A 26,250-nucleotide genomic window follows, 5' to 3' on the forward strand; every position below is an offset into this window, starting at 1 on the left:
TGTAAAGCGGTTTGACCTACTTTGTAAACGTGACTCGAGTTATTTTAGTCCTAAACACATTGAAATAAAGATCACAATGCAATAAATGTATTGTATATCACTGTGTGCATTGACAACGTTCTGTATTACATAAATCTTCCACTCATAAGTTTGAGTCACGTGTAACAGAATATTCGGTGGCCTTACCTATTTTAAAGGTAATAATGACGTCGAAATGAAACAGAACACGGGTGACCGGTGAAATAGACACAATGATAATATAATAAAACACTTTTGAGATATAATTACGTGATCTCTTTGATGACAGCTAATCATGACAAATTGATCTTTATTCCGTATTACTTACAGCATACATTCGAATATCTAATATTAAGATTTGCTTTATTTTTAATTTACCTTTTCTTAATTTTTATCTGTGATTGTTTATATTACTATTACTTATGCATACTTATATCATATTTTACTATTATTGCTTGTTTAATTTAATTTAATAAAACTTCTAGTATCTAGTCTTTTAATTATATTATTTAACTTTAAGTATCTATCATTATCTTAAAATTATTTGTTAATTTATTAATTTTCTTGCATTAGATGTTTTATCAAAAATTTGTCAATTATTGTAATTGTAATTGTATTCTTTGGCTGTATATACATTCATTTATATGTGACTTAATTGACACGTAAAATGACTTAAATTTTCTTTATTTTTTTTTAATTTTATGTCGTTTAATTATGTTTATGTTTGACTTTATTCATTTGTTTAAGAATTTCGTTAGTATACGTTTATAATATTTGATTTTATGTATGTTAGTCTTTTTTTATTTTAATAATTTGTGTCTAATTACCAGTGGAAACTTAGTTGATTATGTATTTTTTATATATTAATCTCCATAAGTTTTATTGTTTGTTTCCCTAAAACATAATAAAATAAAATGTTTGTTATCATTTATTTAAGTGAACCTCTATATTTTAGTTCCTTTGCCTGTTATCATTATAAAAGAAAGTTAAGGTTAATGGTTTCGTGATGAAATCATTTGCATGATAATAATAACATTAGCGCTATTGTTATTCGATAATAAAACGTTTAAATAGAATGATTATCAAGGATCCGAGGCACTTATTATAGATTGTAAAGATTTCTGATTTGTTAACTTGATACATGTGTAATTTATTTATTTTATGATAAAATATGAACACTGTTTCAATTCTTGTATTTATTAAATGATTAATTTTGTTGTCTATGCAAATTTAAAGTACAGATAATTTTCATGTGCAATAATTTAAATTCAAGTAATCATCGGAAATCGTCATGTGTCTAATTTCACTGAAATCTGTCACGGGTTTTAGAAAAGTGTGGTATAAACTCCTCCAAAAAGCGAGGCTTCTGCCCAGTAGTTTGACATGTAGAGCCTTATACTTTAAATATAACTAAACATATATTTTTTATAACTTTTGTACACGTACATTTACAGCCATGTATTTACGTGTAACATATTGAAATTGGCGGTATAGTTAGCCGTGGCGTTATCTCATATATGTATGTAGATAGCGGCAGTACAATACTAACATCTTAAACGTAAGCCCTATGTGTTTTTTTTTATCCTATATATATTCCAATCTAATCTCTAAGTACTGATTCATAGTGCGATTTATATTATTATGTTATTGATTTTGTAAATAATGTACCGCGTGACAAAAATTTATTATGTAACTGTTAATTTTTTCTAATCTTTGCTTAGTATGAAAGTTATGAAGCGCTAAGTTAATCTGTTAAAATGTTTCTGAGATTTACAAATGGTAAGTGTAACATTATAGTGTCGTGTTTTGGAAGCGTTGGCTTGGAATTCATCTCAATTCTAATAACAAATTGTCGTTTTATTGCAATCGTTCTAGTTCAGCCGTACCTGTTGTACAAACGGAACCGCTATTGGATCGCAAAGATATATAAAGATAGATTGTACAGCCGGTGTATGAAAAGGTTCGTCACCTTAGGATCTATTTTCGTGTGCTCAGTATGAGCGATAATCTGCTTTGCCGATCAAGAATGACATATTGCGTCGCAATGATTTGATGTTTAGATTCAAAAGGTACTAAGAGTTTAAGACTTGATAAAGGAATTAATTTGAAACCTGACAAAGGTTTTCTTACTCTGTCTGTACATATCGTACGCAATATATTAAGTTAACATTAATTTTGTGAGGAATAGTCGGAAGTCGGAAGTTAGATCGGACCTACCAAGACAAAATACTAATTTTGTCTTGGTAGGTCCGATACGTATGAGTCAAAAATTTTATAACATATACAAGGCAAAGTCTGTCCTGAAACTATAATCGATCGAAATGTGTGGCTCCCATTTCGCTCAGATTTATAGTTTTTGTATTAGCTACAAGCGAATTAAAAAGTATGAATGAATAAAAATGATTTGCGTAATTTCGACACGATAGTAACTTCGGTTAGAATTTCAATTTTGCAAGTCAACAAAATTCCTGGTTTTAATGTGTAGCGAGATAGTATTTGTACAAATATGTGAAAAGCTTAATACGGCTGTCAGTAAGAGATTAAAGTTCTATCTTTCTTTTACTTCGAGCAGGTATGCTTGTGTGTGTGTCTCACACCTACGCTTACTATATTCATATTAATAATTGTTCGCTCTATACTCTTCTGATTAAAATGACCTTGACATACAAACGGACAAAAAAGAAATAGACTCTGCAAGGATATTTTCATTGTGAGATACGGAATCAAAAAGTATATTTTAAAGGTCTCGTAACTTAAAACAAAAATTACTGCTTCAAGATAGCGTCCATCTACCAACTCAGTAAAAAAGTAATACACGTGTTGTGTATGTATGTATGTCGTGTATGTATGTATGTGTATATTGGAATGATTTCGACTAGACTACAAGCATTATCTTTTCATATAGTCACAGCATTAACAATGAAAGATTTAGCGATGGGCAATTTTTCAATTACAATGTCTATGAATGCTATTGGTGGGTCAGTATTACTTGGCTTCTTGTGAATTAACTGCTTTAAATAAATGAAGGAAGTTAAAGGCTTTTCTTATTAGATAATCTTCATCTATTAATGTAAAATATATATTATGTATATCGTTTACGTGACGTCACGCTTAGCGCTAAAATGAAAATCGATTACAGCTTCAGGTTTATACATGGCATGCAAATTATACTCCATACACCTTTATGTATATAAACCATCTGTTCGCACGCGTATGCAAATAAATTTCTCCTAAACGTTTGGACGTGTTGAAATCGATTCAATCGATGCTGCTAGCATTCTTACCACGCGGTCAAGATTTATACAGTAACTATTTTTAATTCATAATTGTATATATTTAAGCATTTAATGTTGTTAATTCTTTGTAATGAAAAATTAATGTTTACTGTTCATGTAGTTTCCCCGGCGTTGCAGTTATCCATGGGCAGTGGTCACTCTCTATCAGGTGGCCATTTCCAAATGGCCAAATATCCCATATTGTATATCATAAATAAAATTGTATTTTTTGGTGATGGATTTTATTTGACCCGATAGGTGATGCTGATATGGAAATTATTTTTTTCTATTTCATCAGAATAGACCCATGGCCAGTAACTAGTACATTCGTAAAAGCTTTTACAAACAGCTGTGAGTGATCTGATTATTATCAATTTTATGTTTTATATTTTTTATTATATACACGTTATATAATGTAGTTTATGTTTTTAAAATAATAATCTCGAGCTCGCATTAAGTTCATCTAAGTGTCCCTGGTTACGAGATGTCGCATGCCGTCTGTATTGTTTGAAAACGTTCTCCACTGAAGTGGACGCGGAGGCCAAATCGTCGTGAACACTTCTTTTAATGAACTTTCTTTTATATACAACGAACATACTGATATATACGAAACTCTATATCAGATGTATGCAGTTTCAAACATTTTTTAAAAAACTTATAACATTTGAATCAGCAGCATCTTATATTTAAAGTTATGTGCCTTCAACCGAGTTTCAAAATGTTTGTATGTCTGATTCGGAGTAATCTCTTCAGTAAACTACACTTTATTGATAAATGTATATAATTAATCAGAATACCCTTTAAAGTTTTTATAGAAATAATATTGTATTCAGTGACTTATAACATCCACCTGTTCGATAATATAATTACTGAATTGCAAGAAAAACGAAATAAATATACTTGGAAACCCTCATTTTGTCTGTATGTTCATTTAACTGATAACACTTAACTTTATGACGTCACAAAAATACTTCATTTGGCTATTTGTAAATCTAAGATAATTTTGTTTAATAAAATGAATATATAAATAATTTAATAACATTTTATCGATTTTAATTTGAGATTACATTCAAAAAACAATATATTTTATGAATATTTAATTATTACGTAATTCTTAGATAAAATCCTATCTACGATAAGTTAGTCTAATTATAATAATCTAATCAGTATTTTTTTATTAAATGGCGATCAGATAGTCTTATATGGATTCATTAGTATAGCCTCACTGACATTTTTGTCACCTTGCAATATTACTTTTTCTCTCCTGGTAACACCTAATTGGTGTTGTAGACGTCGCCTTGTCTGTCGTTCGCATAACTGTTTACCGAAACACTTGTTCCTTAAACAACGACATCATTGAAAATGGTATATGGCAAGAATTAGATAAAACTAATTTATTTATCACTACATAGTATAAAACAAAGTCGCTTTTCTGTCTGTATATCCATGTATGCGTAAATCTTTAAATCTATGCAACGGATTTTGATGCGGTTTTTTTATAGATAAAGTGATTCGAGAGGAAGGTTAATTATTATATTAATTAAGGAATATATATAACATGGACAATTTAATAAAGAAACACTGATAATTTTAGAAGTTTCTACTATATGTCATAACTTTCTCACCGTGCTAAGCCGGGCGGGTCGCTAGTTATTATTATTTTGATGTAGGTACATTTAAGTACAGCATATACACTTTTTTAATTTTACTTTTTTATTTGTACTTCTGTTGGAATTCCTTCTGATTAAAAATATAATAAGATCATCTTGTTTTACATTAGTTACACTTATTGTTGCTACACTCCATGAATCGTAGCCTGATTTTATATATCGTTGTATATTATGTAATATACCTCAGTAAGTGGTTATCTGAGATAAAAATATATTATTGATTCATACTGATAGATGGCATGTTCAAACAAATTATTCACCATTAAAATATGAATATCCGAAAACACTTACAGTAAAGAAAAACTGAGTTGATATTGCTATTGTTAAACATCTGTGTTGTAAACAAAAAATGTTATAAACAATAAAATGAGTTTAGTTACACAAAAAAAAAAAAAATTGAAATAAATGCAAAACCGAGAAGATGAAACTATATATTTGAAAAGTACATAAATAAATACAGTGGTAGGATTACATTGGAATATTTGGTTATATTTTTGTAATAGTTATATGGTTATGCTATTTCCGAAACACCATGTATTCTGTGTCAGTAGCTATGTGCTCACCCGCGCACCCCATTATCAGCAGTGTACCAAAAATAGGACTTACTGCGTAGTGCATACACATTGCTATCTAATCTGTCGCGAATATGTTCTGCCAGCGTTAGTCATAATGTTTCTTATAACCTTTATCGTTAAGTAAAAAATTTGAATATTACCTTTACGACTTACTTAAAGTACATTTTTAATCGTAGGTGTCATTCGCAATTTTTAAAAGAGTTTTACTGTTCATATATAACTTCTTTTTTCTAGTGGTAGAGATTAATATTCAAATTAGGAATTGAATATGATTTAAAAAAAATGATTGTACTTAATTGCTGGCCGAAAACATATTTTTTTTACGAAATAAATTACATCAAAACAAAATCTGACACGTTACATAATCGCATTGATATAACGTGTCCTAAATAATTGTGATTATTATACAATAGGAATAGTGGAAATTGTTATTTATAAACTCCGACTAAATAAACAATGACTAACACTACAGCACGTGACTTGAATTTTATAGCAGTTTAGATTAAGTTAAATTTTATACAGATTAGCATAAAGTTTCAAACGCTTACATTTAACTGCGGATTTACTTACTAAATACATTTTATTCCAAACGATTAGAGAAATTCAACATTCCACATTCTAAATTGCTTGACAATGTATGTTACTAAAGTAGCAGTTAAATGCGGCTTTGCTTGCGTGGAAGTTATGTATGTTTACAGATTAACTTAAAATATTATGTTAATTCAAGACCTCTCTGTATATTAAATTGGTGTATTTAATTCCATTTTAACTTAAACACTTAAAATAATTTAAAAAAGCCGGTTTTCATACTTCATACAAACTGTCAGCATCTATTACACCCTTTAAGGGGTAGAATTTCCTACGTTAATTTATATTTATAAGACCTCTCTATTATACCAACCGTATTGGTGTGTATTTAATTTCATTATTATACTTAAAAAAACGGATTTCATACGATTCGACTTCATACAAACTGTTAACCTATATGTTACTCCTTAAGGGGTTGAATTTTCAAAAAATCATTCCTTAGTGGGTGTCTACTCAATAATACGATTCAATTTATCATGGACCTAACTATAATAGGTAACGTACGTTAATTTATATTTATAAGACCTCTCTTTATACCAACTGTAGGTATTGGTGTGTTTTTCATTTCATTATTATACTTAAAACAATTAAAAAATGACGGCCTTCATACAATACGACTTCATACAAGCTGTCAACCTATATTTTACTCCTTAAGGGGTAGAATTTTCAAATTTCATTCCTTAGTGGGTGTCTACTCAATAATATGATTCTACTCGGCATATATTATAGTCCTAACTATAATAGTTTACGCACGGCGATGATGAATCAGTCAGACAGGACTTGTTACTTTATATTACTATATAAATTACGAAATCATATGAACATCATATATTTAGTATTCGTTGCATTGCGTGCAGGATATACTAAATCATTTGCAAATATTAAATATATTTAACTACAATTAAATATGTAAAAAAGCATAATTACATATTAGTTCCTTGTCGATTCTTATCGGAGCGAATTAAGAACCGGTGGTAGTTTCATTATAATTTGTTTTAATTGTAAAATTATGATTAAATAGTGCGTGTAAGAGCCCATATTAACATAGTACATAGTATAACACGCTTTAAGTAAAATCGATATATTCTTTTTAAAACATTTTGTTTAACTTCCAATGTAAGTATGGGTGAAAACTTGCAAATCAATTTAAGATATAGGATGATGATAGTGCATGGTTAAATGAATGACGTAATTCTAAATCCACGGCTCGGCTGGAAATCCAAGATAGCGGATATATTTTTAAGATTTATTCCTACAGTATTGATATCAAATGGAAAGGTTTGCAATATATATATAATCTACCACTCATAAGATATTATTAGTATATAATATCTCATGCGTGGGTGGTACCTATCCAGACGGGCTAGCACAAAGCGTTACCACCAAGCATTCGAATGTAATATATTTATATTGTTAACTAGTTAAAGCCCACGGCTTCGCTGTTTTTTAGAGGATTGATTGAAATGTGTCAGGCAAAAAGTAGGCTATATCCTTCATTGGAGTTCAAGTTTGCTTCTCACCAAATTTCATCAAATTCAGTTCAGCCGTTTGGTAGTGGAAGAACGAAAGACAGACAAACAGAGTTACTTTCACATTTATAATATTAATATAGATAACACAATATAAAAGGTACATATTTTTTTTAATGGTATAGGTTAGCGGACGAGCATATGGGCCACCTGATGGAACGTGGTCACCATCGTCCATAGACAATGACTCTGTAAGATATATTACCTTACATCGTCAATGTGCCACCAACCTTGGGAACTAAGATGTTATGTCCCTTGTGCCTGTAGTTACACTGGCTCACTCGCCCTTCAAACCGGAACACGACAATACTGAGTCCTGTTATTTGGCGGTAGAATAACTGATGAGTGGGTGGTACCTACCCAGACGGGCTTGCACAAAGCCGTACCACCAAGTAAAATATACTATTATTTAGTCCTTTACTAAATAAAATTTTAAGTATTTTTTTAGTATAAGCTGTAACATACAGACAAGTGTATATAGCTATATGTATATGTGTCACGGTTACATAACAATGTTTTTGCCCGCTTATATTTCGACGTTACGATTCAAGGTCATCGATGTTAGTTTAGTCATATCTTTGATATATTTTGCTGTTAATATTATCAATGTTACTGGAATAACACAATAATAATAGAATAATGACATTTAAGTTTTTATTTTGTTACATGACTTAAGCATATCAAATCAAAATAAACTTTATTCAAGTAGGCTTTTACAAGCACTTTTGAATCATTTTACAATTAAGTAAAGCTAACACCGGTTCGGAAAATAGATTCTACCGAGAAGAACCGGCAAGAAACTCAGTAATTACTCTATTTAACATTTAAAAAATACAAAGTCATGTTAAAGTACCAAAGAAGTATCTTAAATAATGAAATCGTAATAAGATTTTATTATTTTGTCTCGTGTCTCGTGAACATTCCAACGGATAAAATAAAAAAACATGGTAAATACCCCGTAATCAATTACTGTAATAATAAAATCGTAATAAGTTAAAATAAAAGGTTTTAAGTGATTAAAAAAGGATTTAAAATTTTTGTTTTCGTCTACTACTCGATAGTAGTAGACGAAAATACTACTATCGAGTATTAGACGAAAATAAAAATTATCCTAAATTATTATATTCGAAATTTTAAACTCTACTTACCTACTTATTGAATTGAAAATGTTTTACAAAATTCTATATATATTATAACAGTTATACGAATCTACGAATGTCTTGTTCGACCTCCACCGAACAAAAATAAAAAACATATCCCATAATTTATAACTGTAATAACAAAAATAACCATGTTCATTTAAAATCTTATATTCTATATATATTCTATTCACCACCCTTCACATATACATGAGATAAAATTTCATGAGATGTTTGTAGCTTTCCGTACAGTGTGTCAATCACAATGAGCGCGATAAACATAAATTTAGTACCAATTTGAAAAATGTGTGATTGCCTGGATTTGAACGCGTTCTAATACATGCAAATGTTTATTACATATGGCTTTAAAACCACGTGTTCTCTGTACTGAACCATCCGAACTCTTTACGATACGATTTTAATGTGAGAGAAATCTTTATTTAATATTGCAAAGAAATACTTTAATAAGTATTAAAAAAGTAAAGTAAAAGTTTGGTAAATTTCCCACTAAGAAGCTGCCCCCTCTCCCATTGAGAAGAGGGTTTGGAACATATTCCACCACGCTGTTCCAATGCGGGTTGGTGGAATGCACATGTGGCTGAATTTCGATGAAATTAGACACATGCAGGTTTCCTCACGGTGGTTTCCTTCTCCGCCGAGTACGAGATGAATTATATACACAAATTATGATATAAGATGCATGTCCTAACCACTGGACCATCTCGGCTCATACTTTAATAACTATCATTGAACCGGCTTATGGTACGAAATCACTGCATAAATAAAAAAATATAAATATAAAAAATATAAATAATTAGTAAAAATATAAAAAAAAAACTTACGTCCAGCCGGGTCGGGCCATATATAGGGCCGCTTTTATTATAATTCTATGTTTATTTCACTTTCAATTTAGCAGTATGACTAAAATCTCTTCCTATATATTTAAAAATGGAATGGAATCTATGGTGAAAAAAGTTTTTACTGCCCTGGAACAAATGCAATCTTCTCTCACGTGCCTTACGTGGTGGAGCACGTTTTATTTAATAATAGTGTGTTTAGAGCTTATATAATTGGATACACAGACCGTGTGTGTGCACGTGTCCTAATTAAAAGGAAACCAGATACATGAGAGATGTTGTTTATCCGGTAAAGGGTTTATTATTAATAGAATCTACTTAACTTAGTATAATGTATTTAGTATTGTTATGTTCCGGTTTGAATGAGCCAGTAAAACTACAGGAATAAGGTACATAACATTTTAGTTGACATATACATATTTATATATACAGGGTTATTGGAAACTCGACGTATATCCGGTAGGAGGTGATAGTTGTGAGTGACTATTTGCAATCACTTTAACCCCCATATGCATAATCCAAAAGTGAACCATTTTTGAGTTATCACGTTTTTTAGCGTTTAAAATCATTTTTTCTTCTCTTTTATAAAAACGTTTAAATACTGGATATTTGTCAATGTTTAAATAAAAATTATCTGCCCAAATTTAAAAATGCGTGACTGAAACGAAATTATTTCAATATTTTTTTGATTCTTTTTCCTGAAAACTGCCATGAGAACAAAAATAATCAGTATCGAACTTGTACTGCAGATTATTTTAAAAACATGCCCGTATTCTGGGCTTTCCAAAAATGTATAAAAATTAGCTTAATATTAAATTAATACCGGCCAGTGGTATTCTTATCCTTTCAAGGGACATCACGGGATCGCTTGCATATACTACCGTAACCTCTTGCTTATTTTATCGTACGTTACTTCTATCAGTTATTTATAATTAAAAAATAATAAATCATATGACATTTGCGTCAAAGTCGTTTCTAATAACCTTATGATCTTTGATAATAGCTCGACAACTTAATCCGCTCGAAAACAAATATTAACTTGTAATGTTATAGGTACATAAGTTAAATAAATAACTTATCTTCAAGACAAGAATGAATGAGCGTTTTATAGACCACGATTAATCACACCTGTGTTAAACAAACTGACATATATTTATTTATTAACATTAAATACAAATATGATTAAAAAATAGTTACTTTAGAAATCTTGATCGAAATTGTGGCAAGAATGCTACAAGCATTTCGATTCTCTTTGTTAAAAAAAAAGTTTGTAATAACGAATAAATAAAGATTTTATATAATTCAAAAATAAATTTAAATATAGATTTCCTTTAAAGAAAAAGATTACCGGAAATATTTTGATATTTTTTTAACTAAACGTGTTCTCTTCATTATACATATAAAAAAATAATTAATTGATTTTGTATTTGATTAACACAAATAGACAGTGTATGTTAACGTAAAAAAATACTAAGAAACGAATTAAAATATTTTGACATAAGTGAAATAACTAACCTAAGGTGTTTAAAGTGGTCGCTTCCTTTATTCTACTTTTTTATATTTTACTTTACTTTATATTCTTTATAAACATGGAATAACTATAAAAGCAACCTCTTCAAACGAGTCCAAAAAGGTCTATTTACATTTTTTGGATTGAAGAACAACCGTATAAAGAAAAACTCTTGTTTTTCCGGCTAGGAAGGTTGAAATTCTCAATATGTATTAAACATATAAACGTTGTACAGTGGGCTGGTCATATTTGTCGCAGAACCGACAACCGTTGGGGAAAACGCGTTTTAGAGTGGAGACCGCGTCTCGGCAAACGTAGTGTAGGACGTCCTCAGGCACGGTGGAGTGACGATTTACGCAAGGCGCAGGCAGGAGCTGGATGCGAGTAGCCGGAGAAAGACCACAGTGGCGTGCACTTGGAGAGGCCTATGTCTAGCAGTGGACGGGTACGGGCTGATGATGATATCAACCTTGCATTTGAATCATTCTATTTATTGATGTATATAGCAATCCGTTGCGTAGTTTAAAAACGTAGCGATTCTAAGCGTACAGAAGCGAATAATTACTTTTCAACCGACTTCCAAAAGGAGGAGGTTATCAATTCGTCTGTATTTTTTTTTTTTTTTTTTTTTTTTTTTTTTTTTTTTATGTTTGTTACCTCATAACTTTTCACTGGGTGGACCGATTTTGATAATTTTTTTTTTGTTTGAAAGGTAGTGCTTCCCGTGGGGTCCCATTTTTTTTATTTTTTTTTCCGATGATGGTATCCATGTGAAAACGACATAAGTCTTAAATTTGCATTATGTATATGCGCGACAAACAGGTGAATAACTGAAAATCACGTTAACCAATTTTGATAATTCTTTTTTTATTATAAAATATATACTTCAAGGGTAATTTGGTGAAAGTATGGTAAGGTTCTGAGCACAGGATCCATGACAAAGTAACGGAAGGGAAGGGAACGGAACAATTCTGAGGAGCACGTTAGCGATACTCGGTCGAATCTTTTATTTATAGGTTATTTGGATATTTGAGTCACCTTCCGTAATGTGGTTATGTTTATGTAATTATCATAGTCGAATATTATAATCACCTAGCTACCCAACCCGGCTTCGCACGGGTGCAATACTGATACTAAATATACTACAGAATTTGTTTATATACGACATCACATCGCAAACTTCTAAAACTATCAGTGTTTCTTTACTATATTGTTCATGTATTATATACACAAACCTTCCCCTTGAATCACACTATCTTTTAAAAAAAACCGCATCAAAATCCGTTGCGTAGATTTAAAGATATAGGGACAGAGAAAGTGACTTTGTTTTATACTATGTAGTGATGGAACTCCTATACGGCTCGCAGTTAGGGTGCGATATGGGGCAGAATTTCTTACTGTCTTTAATCAAATTTTGTGTATGTGATGTGATGTCATATGATGTACGAAATATAGTTGGTCTTTTTCAAAGTTTTTTTGCTGAGTTCGATTACAGCTCTTTCGAGGGATCCTTGTAGTTTACGCCGCGTGACGTATTAAATCCGCATTTTCGAAAGTCTATTTTTGCTTTATTCGCAAGTTTCCTTTGAAATTGTCCTCGAAGTAGTTTCTGACTCATATAAACGGAACGCTTAATCTATCCATATTAAAAAAAAATTAGTTAGCCTACATCAGCTTCACTTAAAATCAAAAAATAAATAAAATTTTAACAAAAAGAAAAACCGACTTCAAACAAAACACTGTTTTAAAACAAATGAATATGCACGAAAAAGTAATAAAAATAATTGCGTATTCAACATATTTTCTAGAGTCTTCCTAAGTTAAATGAAATGAAAAATATTAGACTACTTAAAAGTCGATTAACGATTATATCATGTAGTTATAGTTATTGGTATATTTGGAGCCGGTGTCTTTCGATGTCTTTCCGGGGTTTTTCTTTTTGTTAAAATTTTATTTATTAAACAATGTAGAGATTTATTTATTTATTGTAAAAGTTACATCATCTTATCACTAAACACTTATAATTAACATCTGATGTAGGTAACCTTCAAAGTGATACATCTTTCAAGGTGTAAACAATATATGAAACAGAGATAAAAAACGTAAATCGCAAATTTAGAACTGGTTGATGTAAAATATATCGGAGAATCCATACCGTTCTATAAGCCTGATTCAATAGTGATTACCATTGCTATATTCCAAACATTTCTATCGAAACTTACAATACCTCTAGACTGAAACGACACATTCGTTCAAAAACAGGTTTTAGCACTTTTTTTTTCATTTTTAATTAATTATTAACGATCGATTTAGTCGAAATTGGTTTGGTCATATTATTCCGTACCGTCATATTGTTAAAATATTATAACAATTATCATAGGGCAGTAATTATTTTACAATTTTAGGTTTGCGTGATATGAAAAATAAAAGTTTGTTTAAAATCTTATATTATCACTCGAATAATTATATTTACTTACTTAAATCAGATAAACATTTATAACAACATCATATATTTCATATCACGAAATAAAGTGGTATTCAGGTGAATTAGCGTAATGTATATTTTTATATTATTTTTCGTGTGGAATTATGACTTAAAATGACTAGACTTTCTAAAAAATTGACTTCTTTTGAAAACCATTACGGCTAGCGGGAATATTGTACTCCATATTTAATACGCAGAATATTCTATTCTTCGATTATTATAATTGCTTTCAAAGTAATATTATTGCAATAGAATAGTAGCTACGTGACTCAGCAGTGTCAAGACACAAGGATTATTACAATCGATACAAAATAGCTCGTTGTGTCCGCACATGAATCTTCTAGACATTTTGTTCGAGTCACGTTTCGTCTATACTAGTTTATACCTAAGACAGTATTGTATTTGTCATAACACATCTGCATTTACCTGCATAATGATTACATGACAAAATTGGAATGTCAACACAAGTCAAGTATATTTCAGTGCTTAAACTTTTTACAGTTTTCACCACATTTTTTTACGAATAATATTTATTTTCTGATGTAGCTCGCGTTTTCTTTCATTAATTTGTCAATTACAATTTAATAAATAGTACAATATACTTCTGACTTTTAACGTCTGAAATTAAAACTGTTGAGTAGTGTATGTAAAACATTAAACAACGGAATCGGAGAAAATAGAAAGACAGCAACGAAACTGATTCTAAAAGAGTTCAGGTTTTTTCCTCGGATATACGAAACCCTACAATGAAGAGGTTTAAGTGAAGTAGTTCTTAATAAGTTTAGCTCAATTTCAATTATTACACACGAACAAGAAATTCACGCTTGTCACGACTTGTCTCAATTTGAAGCAAATAAAAGTATGAAGTCTAGCTACTTATATTTGAAATTATATACTTAAATCTTATTCGAAAAAACGCTACTTATTCTGGTATAAACTTTATGTATAATCATTCATCATCATCATCAATCATTTGTCTTAGTTGGGCATTATTGTTCCAAATAATTAACACTTTTTAAAATTTTAATATAGTTTTGGAAAAAACTCAAAACCACCTTGTTAAAAAGGGGTTTTTGTCCATCAATGGGACATATACGATACGTTAGTTTACTACTGACTAAATCATTGGTTTTAAACCATACAAAACTATAAATCAAACAATTATCTAGAAGAATGTAGACGTATTTATTCTAACGCAACAAGACATATATAGTGTTAAAGCAATTTTTATTAGTCATGAGATTCATAGTATGAACTATGAATGCAACGCAAATGCAAGTGTTTAGCATCTGTGACCCGCTTGTATAAGGCGTGCTATTGCCCCGTCTTTGTCATACGATCGTTTATATTCCGCTAATGTTGCCCATATCATTGTAGAAAAATTTAAATTGTATCTGTTGTTACACGACTACGACGCAGCCACAGAGAATGGTGTTTATTGATATATAGGTTACAGTAAGTTTACACGGCAGAGAAAAACATCTTACATTCAGTTGTAAAAAGACAACTACTAGTAACACTATGTGTCCCTTAGTATACTTGGCGGTAGGGCTTTGTGCAAGTCCGTCTAGGTAGGAAGCACACATTCATCTCATATTCTTCCGTCAAAGAGCAATTTTTAATACTGTTGTGTCTGGTTGGAATGGTCAGTAAGGTAGTGTGACAAGCACAATTGACATCCAATCTTGGTTACCAACGATGGTAGCGCATTGGTAATATGAGGATTGATTAAGATTTCTAATAGTACCAACGTTTTTGAGCATTGGTGACCTCTGACCATAAGGTGACCCATTCACCAGTCCACCTACCTATATCAAAATAAAAAAAAATACTCCAAAGGAATAGCTCGGTATTTGTAAGGAAAACTTGGGGCGAAAGTCTCCAATTTGATACAATTATGATCTTAACCATCTTATCTTCCTCTATCGTATGACGTCCTCGGTATGCCGCTCTGAGGTCCCGGTTTTGAATCCCACTCTAGTCAATATAGAAAAAGTTCATTAGTTTTCTATATTATCGTAGGACTGGGAGTTTGTCGCACCGTTCTTGCTACTAATTTTCTATAAAACAAATGCTCTAACTATTTACAGAGTGATGTATGTGATGTTGTGTAATGTTTATTATTTTTGATCGTCACAAGTCTAGTGGTTACAGTCGGTGAGATCGAGGGGAAGATGCAAATAGACAATCCAACCCGCATTTTTCTAAATCGTGCCCCGTGCGACAATGTCTTTGGAGAGGACTCTTGACCTACATAGCTTTGCTGCATAAAATCCAACATAATCTCTAAAATGTTAAACAAAGACTCAAATATACAGGTATCAATATATAACATTACTAATAGTAATTTATTTATAAACAATAATAAATAAGAAAAATCTAAATTAAAATTATAATTTACCTGAAATGATTATCGTAAGGGAATTAAACAAAACACTAAAAAGCGTATAATACATCTAATTATAAATATTGTAATTAATTACAATTCTCTTCATTTGTTGTTTGGCGTTGCTGGGCTTTAAAGTTTGTGACGTCACGAGAAATTGAATATGGCTGACAACAGGCGTCGTAGTTTATAACTGGTTATTGACCGTTGGTTAGATCTTTTTGTGAATATTTAATTATACGGGTAAGCTGTTATAATGTACCGGCTATACTAGTGGTAGCCCGCGGCTTCATTCGCGTTTTACAGTGTTCGTTGTCATGTGTTGGGCAAAAAGTAGCCTATGTATGCCTATCCTTTCTTACCAAACTTACTTCATACCGAATTTCATAAAATTCGGTTCAGCGGTTTGGTCGTGAAAGAACGACAAACAGACAGACAGACAGAGTTACTTTCACATTTAAAATAATAATATGGAAGATTATTGAATACTTAATATTACGCGTGTTAACATTAAAATGCATTTTTGTTCGGTTGATTGGTTTGTTAATAACAAAGAAGCTGTATATAAAGAAAATTACATTGCAATGAAAACTGTTAAACAGAAACAATGTTATGTGGAATCAACGTTTATAAGCAGGAATATCAGATTTTCAAAACTTCATTATTAGCGAGAAATTGTTGAAGTGTTTTGTTACTGGTGCCAAAATAAAATTTTAACATATCGTGCGTATACTTGCAGCTTAAACATTTGTATTTTATTCAAATAAAGGTTCATTTTAACATCAGTAATCGTTATAAAATAATTTCTTATTAATACGATTAATTTAGTATTTATTAAGTTTTTACCAATTAATTAATTCTGTTCTCGATAACAGTTAATTGGAAAATGTCTTTTATTGAATTTTCTTAAGTCTGCACTTGTACGCTTAATTTATAAACATAGATAAGTTCACTGCTCTGTACCATTATTATGTTTGAAATACATCTTTTTATCACACACATTACAGCCTTATTTTATAGGGTAAATGTATTTTACAGAGGTATTTTCTAAAGTGGGCTCATAATTCGTTGTTATTAAAAATATGGAATAGTATTCACTAGTCTTCACTTTTTGTAATTTAATTCACTATTCGTAAATCGTTTTATTAGTAATACATATTATTTTAACGAGTGTATATCGTATAGACGAAACTATAATATTAATGTATTCTTCTAATTAATAATACTACTCGTTCGTACAACACTACTAAATGTCTTTATTATTTACTCTGTGGGAACTGAAACGTCAAACGTCAAAAATTATCGTAACATCGTGTGTTTGACAACGAATCGATGATAATTACATAACATGTGGTAAGTTATACGCGAATGTATTCGAACGCTTCCAAATTGTGAATTGCTATCGAATACAAATTAAGATTTGTCAAGGTCAATAAACATCGAGTCTGCAAATAGTTGCGTTCGATTTAAATCGATATTCGAATGTATATATTTACATTAAGTAAAAATATTGTAGGAAATATTTAAAACATATTAAACAATTAACAGGTTATTGTTATTGTGATTAAATGTCAAATTTAAATTAATTTTTAAACATTATTCAATAATATTTACGAAGCTAGACACAGGATATTAATAGAATATTAATAGATGAATATTTAATTTACTGTCATTTTGTCGAAATTGTCATTTTAGGTAGTGCTTGTAAAAGTGTTTCTCGAGACTTCGACTCGACTCGGGTTCTGACTATCAGCACAAACAAAACTATTGATTTTAAAAAAACAAAAATTTGGAAGTTAATATATTCTAATAAAGAGTGGGCTTAATGATATATAAATATTATAGATATCGACCGCGAATTTAGACCCTTAGTAGTATCAAAATACGTCTCATTTTGCGTTAACTTCCATAAAAGTTGATGTTATTAGATTTGGTATATAAATAAAAATTGTTAGACAGCATTTGAAAGTTGCTCCAAATGATAAATATTTATTATTGTACATATTACTTATGTAATGGTTCGGTTTTTTATTTCGGTTACGTTAAAAAATTAAAAATTCTATTGATATGCAACTTTCATGTACATTTAGCTTTAAAACAGACTATAGGACTTAGACACGATAAAGTAGCTTAATATGCATATTATTTTGAGAAACATAATATAGTATAAATTTAAGATCGGTTGGTGAATTTCTGTATCGGATTGCTTAAAACATACCACGACATAAAATCTTTATTTCTACCGAGCAACGTCGGAAGGTAGTTAAAAATTAACTTAATAGAATAATGTAGAGCAAATGCTAGTAGCTTCGTCATATTTGGCGCATCAGCGACCAAATGAAGGTACGTCACTGCCAAGAATAAAAAATAGCCTTACAGGTCGTGCAAATACACCAAGCACAGATCATTGGAGGTGTCTGGCTGATAATCATAAAGTATAGTATCATTGAAGTTAGACATTTAGACCTATTAAAGACAATAATATGATTAAAACATAGATAAGTTTGATACTTTAGTAATATGATATATTCCTAAAAAAACTCATTTAGATTTTATTATTATCATTGACAATTTCCTCATTAAACTGGGTTACCTGGAAATATTGCTACTCAGACCTATTGATCATAAGACTTTTTATAAGCTAACGTCTAATCACAGACAATTTGATTTACATAGACTATTTTATAATGTTTTTGCGGGGGCGGAGGCCATAACTCTGTTTAAATTCGGGCGCTTGTTGTGCTTAAGACCGGTCATCTCACTTAGCGAGTGATTAGTTAAAAAACGATTGACTCTTTCTGTCATTATTAATTCGTCATTCGAAATAAGGAGACAAAACATTGTTTAACTAATCAGCTCATAAGCACCAGTCGATCACGTCCATCAGTCGCGACGCTGAGATGTGAGATGCTGGCCTTATAGTAATGTATTTATGTTTGAATCTAGGGTACCGCTGTACTGAACTGTTACGCAACGAGAAAACAAACACTAGAACGTAACCAAATGTAAACATTCGACTGAAAGTGTTTGCTACACAATTTTGTTTGTGATTTTCCGTTTCGCCCTCTTATCACTGGTCGTCACCTAATAATAGATGTTATTTAAACAAGCAGATATCGTATCGAATTAACCGATATATTTAAACATTAACAGCATATTTGTAGTATTTTTTTATATAGTAAAGTAAAGTAACAGCCTGTTGAGTTACCCACAGCTGGGCTAAGGCCTCCTCTCCCATTAAGGAGAGGGTTTTGGAACATATTCCACCACGCTGTTCCAATGCGGGTTGGTGGAATGCACATGTGGCAAAATTTCGATGAAATTAGACACATGCAGGTTTCCTCACGATGTTTTCCTTCACCGCCAAGCACGAGATGAATTATGAAAAATTAAGCACATATACATATATATATATATATATATATATATATATATATATATATATATATATATATAGTGGTGCTTGCCTGGGTTTGAACCCGAAATCATCGGTTAAGATGCACGCGTTGTAACCACTTAGAGATCTCAGCTCTTTTATTTTTTTTAGTGTTCGAAATTTTATTTGTAAATCCATAATGACAGGAATTTATTTAAACAATCGCTCAACTAAAAAAATAATAGTTACTCTCCCAGTTAAGTTATTCGCTTGGTCGATTTTGGTCACGGTGGTAATTTTTATCTAAAAAGCGAGAGTTTGAAATGAATGTATCGCACTCAATCACGCCAGACACGGTGACAGAGATAGATTATTCTATCTTTAGTTAATATGTCTGGAACAGAATATAGGTCACTTTTTATCCCGGCGTAAAGGTACCTAACATCTGCAAAACTATCAGAAACTACTGCTGAAGTGTGTGCAAACACAGCTGTAGTCTTATCTCTCACTAATAGTCCGATGGCAATCTGACACAATCGGTAATAGCCTCTATGCACTTTTTGAGTCATGGGTATGTACTGAAAAAAATCTTGCTTTTTTGATTGCAAACATAAAACCAAACTAGTTTGAAACCGGGTCTATAAATACGAGCAATAAGGATAATGTTGTGGATGAATGTTTTGATTTAATAAACGTCACTAACAATGGATGTAAGGAAGTAGGTCAATGTTTTTTTAATAGTTGTCTGATGACAAAATGTCTATTGACATTTGGTGACCTTACTTTTTGTTTAATATTTCATCGCTTTTTTGTACTAACAGTACTAACATTTTCAAGCTTAAACCAAACTAATCGGTTTTTAACAACAATGATGGTGAATACCACCTCATCCATCTATATTTGGTCAAGCGCCATGCACCACCAACCACGTGAACTAACCTGTATGCCTGTAACTGCACTGAAACTCATTTGAAACCTGCACTTAACGATATTAAATATTGTTTTTTTGTGGTAGAATATGTGTGATGGGTCGTACTTAGACGAGCTTGCATAAAACCACAGATTAAAAATCTGTCTAATATAAACAAGTACAGTCAGAGTAAGTACACCTTCGTCAGTTTTCAAATTCATTCTTTTATCGAGTCTTAAACTCTTAGTACCTTATGAATCTAAACATCAAATCATTGCGACGCTATACGTCATTCTCCATCGGTAAAGCAGATTATCGCTTGACTAAGGTGACGAGCCTTTTCTTACCCCGACTGTACATATAAAGATGTATCGAAACTATAACGGAGTTATGTGAGTTTAATTTTATCAAAGAAATGTATATATATTATTATTTAAGAAATAATATTGAATGATGATTATCACATCTTAATTAATGTGTTAAGAAATAGATTAATGTATGAAGTAATAAAAAAGTATGCATCAAATAGGTATGTATTTTATAAAAGAAAATGTAACACAATATTTTGTGTGGGTACTTTTGTACTCAAGTGTCATTTCCGATATTGGTTCAAATCAAGATTAACAACAATAAGTTTCATTGTAGAAATCGCGAAATTCAAAATAGATACATAACATAACATAACCAGCCTGTAAATTTCCCACTAAGGCTGGGCTAATGCTCCTCTCCTTTTGAGGAGATGGTTTCCACCCTGTTCCAATGCGGATTGGTGGAATACACGTAGCATAGATTTCTATGAAATTGAACATATGTTTCCTCGCGATGTAAATAGCTCAATGGATTTAAATGTCGGATTGTTTAGTTCGTCTGTGGGAGCCCTTAGATTTATCTATTATAAAATGAGTATAACAATGTCACTGCTGTTGTTGTGAATATAAATAATTACATGTTATGGTACCAACAGTTTTAATCTTCACTTCAATGACAATATTTTTATAAACATCAATAAGAGCTGTGTTGTGTTAGGATTATCATGTGTTTTGAACGTACCTACTTATATAATTTTTTATTTCACTAACTTGATAAGACTCTTCCACGTGTAATAGATCGCGAGATTCGATTACGAACAACATATAAATATTAATAATATACTATATTTACCTGTTAATAAAATTTTTAATGTTCGTGAAATTGTCAATTTTTTTAGTTATAAATTTCATCCAACACGTCGATTAATAGAAAGAGAGCTAGCCGGGTTGTTATTTTATTAAATCAACCAATAAAGTAGTTCTGTCTCTTTCTGTCCTAAATAATTACCCGAGATAAAGGTATACCTGTTATGGTCGTCTTCGGCACAAACCGGAGTGGTTGTGGGACCACGTCGATATAATTCATACACATGCCGTTCGTGCTCCACTCGTGGGTCGTCGGAGCCCTCTTCAACATTTCGAGACAACTATCTAGCCGTCAATATACTTTAATTGTCGAAAAGGAATATAACTTTCATATATTTCTGTAAAGTAATGTATAAATAGACATACATTTTACGCGGGTTTTTTAGCTATTGAAGTAGTCATTTTATTGCATATCTAATAACCTAATCTATGTATTTAAATTTGACGACCTCCTTGGTCGAGTGGTGTGTACACCGGTTTTCATGGGTACGCCACTCTGAGGCCTCAGGTTCGATTCCCGGCCGAGTCGATGTAGAAGGTTTATTAGTTTCTATGTCGTCTTGGGTCTGGATGTTTGTGGTAACTTCATTACTTCTGATCTTCCATAACACAAGTGCTTCAGCTACTTACATTGGGATCAGAGTAGTGTATGTGATGTTGTCTAATATTTATTTATTATTTAAATACATTTTAAAACCAAATTTATAGGAATGAAATTATAAGTTTTAAATCAATAATATAAGGGACATTAATAGAACCAATTATTTATGAAAAGAGTATTTTTTCACTAGTATTGAATCGAGTATAAATATTTTAGCCTTGTACCTTACACGTTAATCAAAGTGACCGCTACCTCTCAGTATATAAAGTCATGAATCGGCAAAGAAACAAAAAATAGTATAAAGAAAAACACATCCGTTATATAAATTCTTAACAAGCTCTAGGTAACTAATCAATTGCAAATAGTTGCTATACTAACTGTATTTTAATTTTGTATACTTATGTTTCTTTAATTTAATCACTACATAGTATAAAAATAAAGTCGCTTTCTCTGTCCCTATGACCCTTTGTATGCTTTAGCCTTTAAAACTACGTAACGGATTTCGATGCGGTTTTTTTTAATACATAGAGCGATTCGAGAGGAAGGTTTTTATTTTACATAGACAATATAGTAAAGAAACACTGATAGTTTAAGAAGTTTTAATGTGATGGCGTAAATAAACAAATTCTGTAGTATATTTAGTATAAGTATTGTACCCGTGTGAAGCCGGGGCGGATCACTAGTACACATATAATTTTTAATTTTTAATTAGAAACATTCAAAATATCAAAACAACAAATAACAGAGAACGCTACAAAATTTAATCATTGCTTGTTTTGTTATTAAAGCTTTTATTAAACAACTTTTAGTCGGTTATCCTTGACCGAAATTAAAGCGCGAACGAGTTAAATATCACGCTTTTGTTGATATCGACTTGAAAAAATACTGACATCACTACTCGACAGCGTTACGCTTGCCGTATAACAGGATTTGCTTATTATCATTCGCTATGATTTTAAATAGGATACCTATTCAATAGTCGGTGTAGGTGCTGAGGCAACGCGATTTAAATTTTAAAATCGTCAGCTCGTGGAACTTTCCACACAGGGTCGTGTAGCCTTTAGGTTAATATTAATATTTTCCTAGCTATTTCATCTTTAATCTTGATACTTGACCAGTATCAAAGATCACTGTAAATATCACAAACACCGAGAACGCGTAACCACTTAACTTGTACAGTCGGGGTAAGAAAAGGTTTGTCACCTTAAGATCTATTTTCGTGTGCTCAGTATGGGCTATAATCTGCTTTACCGATCGAGAATGACATATTGCGTCGCAATGACTTGATGTTTAGATTCAAAAGGTACTAAGAGTTTGAGACTGATAAAGAAATGAATTTGAAAACTGACGAAGGTTTTCTTAATCTGACTGTACATACATAAATCGTTTTCTTAATTTATTTTCTTTGTGTCTTAAGTTGTAACGCAGAAACATTAAATTCATGCTTATCACGTCAATGCTAAGAGCAGGTGAAACTGCGAAGCTCATCTACATATATATATAATACTAGTTCATGGACGTAGCTTCGCTCGCGTAGTAGCGGTTGCTCGTCCATTTTTAGATATAAAGATGTCAATATAAAGATGTGTGATGTAAATATAAAGATGATATAAATTTCATCAAAATCGGTTTAGTAAAAGCAACAGACAGACAGAGTTGTTTTCGTATTTATAATATAGCATGAATTTTACACCTTTGAAGGTACTAAAGCGTTTACAAAACAAGCTGAATCAATTATAAATTTAATGGAAAAACTTCCCCTCTTTTATTACGTATTTAGTTAGATAGGGTAGTTTTTTGTTTTGATACCCAAAGTTGATGATAAAGCGGGTTAGACACATCTTCGTGGAATACAGCAAGGCCAAACACATCTTCGTGACACACAGCCACACCCTATAACAACAACAAAACTTTCTTGAGTTCAATCGAGATCGTCTTCAACGCCTGTGGGTGAACTACGCAGATCCAAGAGAAAAGTACATCACGAGAGCCGTGGATTTATTTTACGTATATGAGAAAGATTGTAGCGAATTTGTTTAAAAAAAGTGTTTATTTAAGTGTGTCCTTGGATGGTCTAGATTGGACTCGGAAGGTAGCGTGTGAACGCGAAGTAAATACAGCTCTTATTTCAAAGAGACGAAATAAAGACAGACGAGTCTAGAGAATCAATGTAACAAACAACAATCAGCCTGTAAATTTCACACTCCTGGGCCTCCTCTACCTTTTGACGAGAAGGTACGGAACATATTCCACCCCGTACACCCCGCTGAAACAGTGCGGGTTTGTGGAATACACATGTGACAGAATTTCTATGAAATTAGACACATGCAGGTTTCCACGAGATGTTTTCCTTCACCGCCAAGCATAAGATGAATTATAATTACAGATTAAATATTTTTCAATACTTCATCAGTAAAGATGTGCGTTCTAACCACTGGGCCATCTCGGTTCTCAAGAAAAATCAATATGATTTATTTAAAAATATTATAGAATCTTGAAACTAATTGCGTTCAGCAAATTCAATTATGTTTATAGGCTCTCAATTCAGATACAAAAACAACCTTAATTACCTAATTGTACGTTCAAGGTGTATATGTACATTGTAAGGCTTTGATAAATTCGTTTGAATTATTGAAAATTTCTAGATTCACTTCGATATAACATGCCGATAGCTATATTTGCTTATGTAATAGGAATGACATCATCTAAAACCAAAACGTGATACAAATGTGCGTCGGTTATCGCATAGAACCTGTTTCGTTTCTCGGTATTACTTTTTTTTGTTATTTTTAGATACTTCTAACAGACTAACAAGTTATTTTTTTTTAGGAATTCAAAATCAAAACATTCTTTATTCAAATCGGTTTCTTATAAACACTTTTGAATCTTCGTACTTACTTATATACTCTTTTCTATATAATTAATACACGTTACCTAAATATAATTCAATTAGTATTATCGGGCATAAACACAAGTTTTTTGTTTATTTATATATTGGCATATGTTTTTATTTTGTCGTGCGATTGAAATTTATTGATAGGCAAATGTGAGGCATATGTTGGTACCAGCAGGTGTCAGTATGTGGCCCCCTTCTTCAATAGATTGGTATTGCAAGTAATATAAATCATAAAATTCTTATAAAAGCGTTGACGTTTACCAGTAGCATAATTGAAGAGTGGGTGGTACATACCTTCAGGCCGTACGCCAACACGCACAGATCCTTGCTTCTAAATTTTGAAATACATAGTATAAATCAAAGTTGGTTCCCGCTGTCTGTCTACCCATGTGTATGCTATATTTAAAACTACGCAATGGATACGTTTCTTTTAATAGATAAAGTAATTCAACGGCCAGGTTTATATGTGTAAGATGTGCATAATATAGTAGAGATACACTGATAATTTTAGAGGTATCGATTGTGACGTAAATCAAGACATTTCTTCGCTTACATTGCAATGGATGAACCTCAGATAGACTAAAATTATAAGCATCGCAAGTGTTATAATAAAAGAGACACAATGAGATTGATGTTGAGCACACAATGTTTTGAGCATTTTAATGGATTGAAATTATATCAAAGAGAAAGATCGTTAATGAAAAATATACAAGTGTATGGTTTATTTCGATTATAATTATTAGCCTTCGATGTAATGTATCCTGCGTTGCCTCCAATTAACATCAATAGTATTTACATAAAAATAATTTCCTTTAATGAAATAAATATGCGTCCACATTTGAAGAATTATCAACATTTGTATCATGAACATTATCGGTTACATAGAGTCGTCACCACACTTAAATATTGTGTTTATTTTTGAGAAATGGCTTCTCTTTTACTGGAGTTATATCTTTAGGACGAAAAGCCGATACATCTAAACATCAAAAACCGAAAAACTTAATACATATTTGAAGATCAAGCCCACTTAACTCGTGGCCGTTGAATCACTCAAAAATGTCGTTGAACCCGCTATTATATTCAAATGTCATTGCACACGGGACACGGGGATATCGTTTTCGGTAATCTAAATTGCGGATCACCCTGTCCTTGACCAAGCCTCGTGGAAGACGGCAGGTGAAAAAACATATAAGCATAGATTGTATCGATTCGAATAGTACGAATTCGTGTGACTTTTGAATGTTTTTCACGTCCGATATA

The sequence above is a fragment of the Vanessa cardui genome, chromosome 6, assembly GCF_905220365.1.
Source record: "Vanessa cardui chromosome 6, ilVanCard2.1, whole genome shotgun sequence".
In the NCBI taxonomy this organism is placed as follows: Eukaryota; Metazoa; Arthropoda; class Insecta; order Lepidoptera; family Nymphalidae; genus Vanessa; species Vanessa cardui.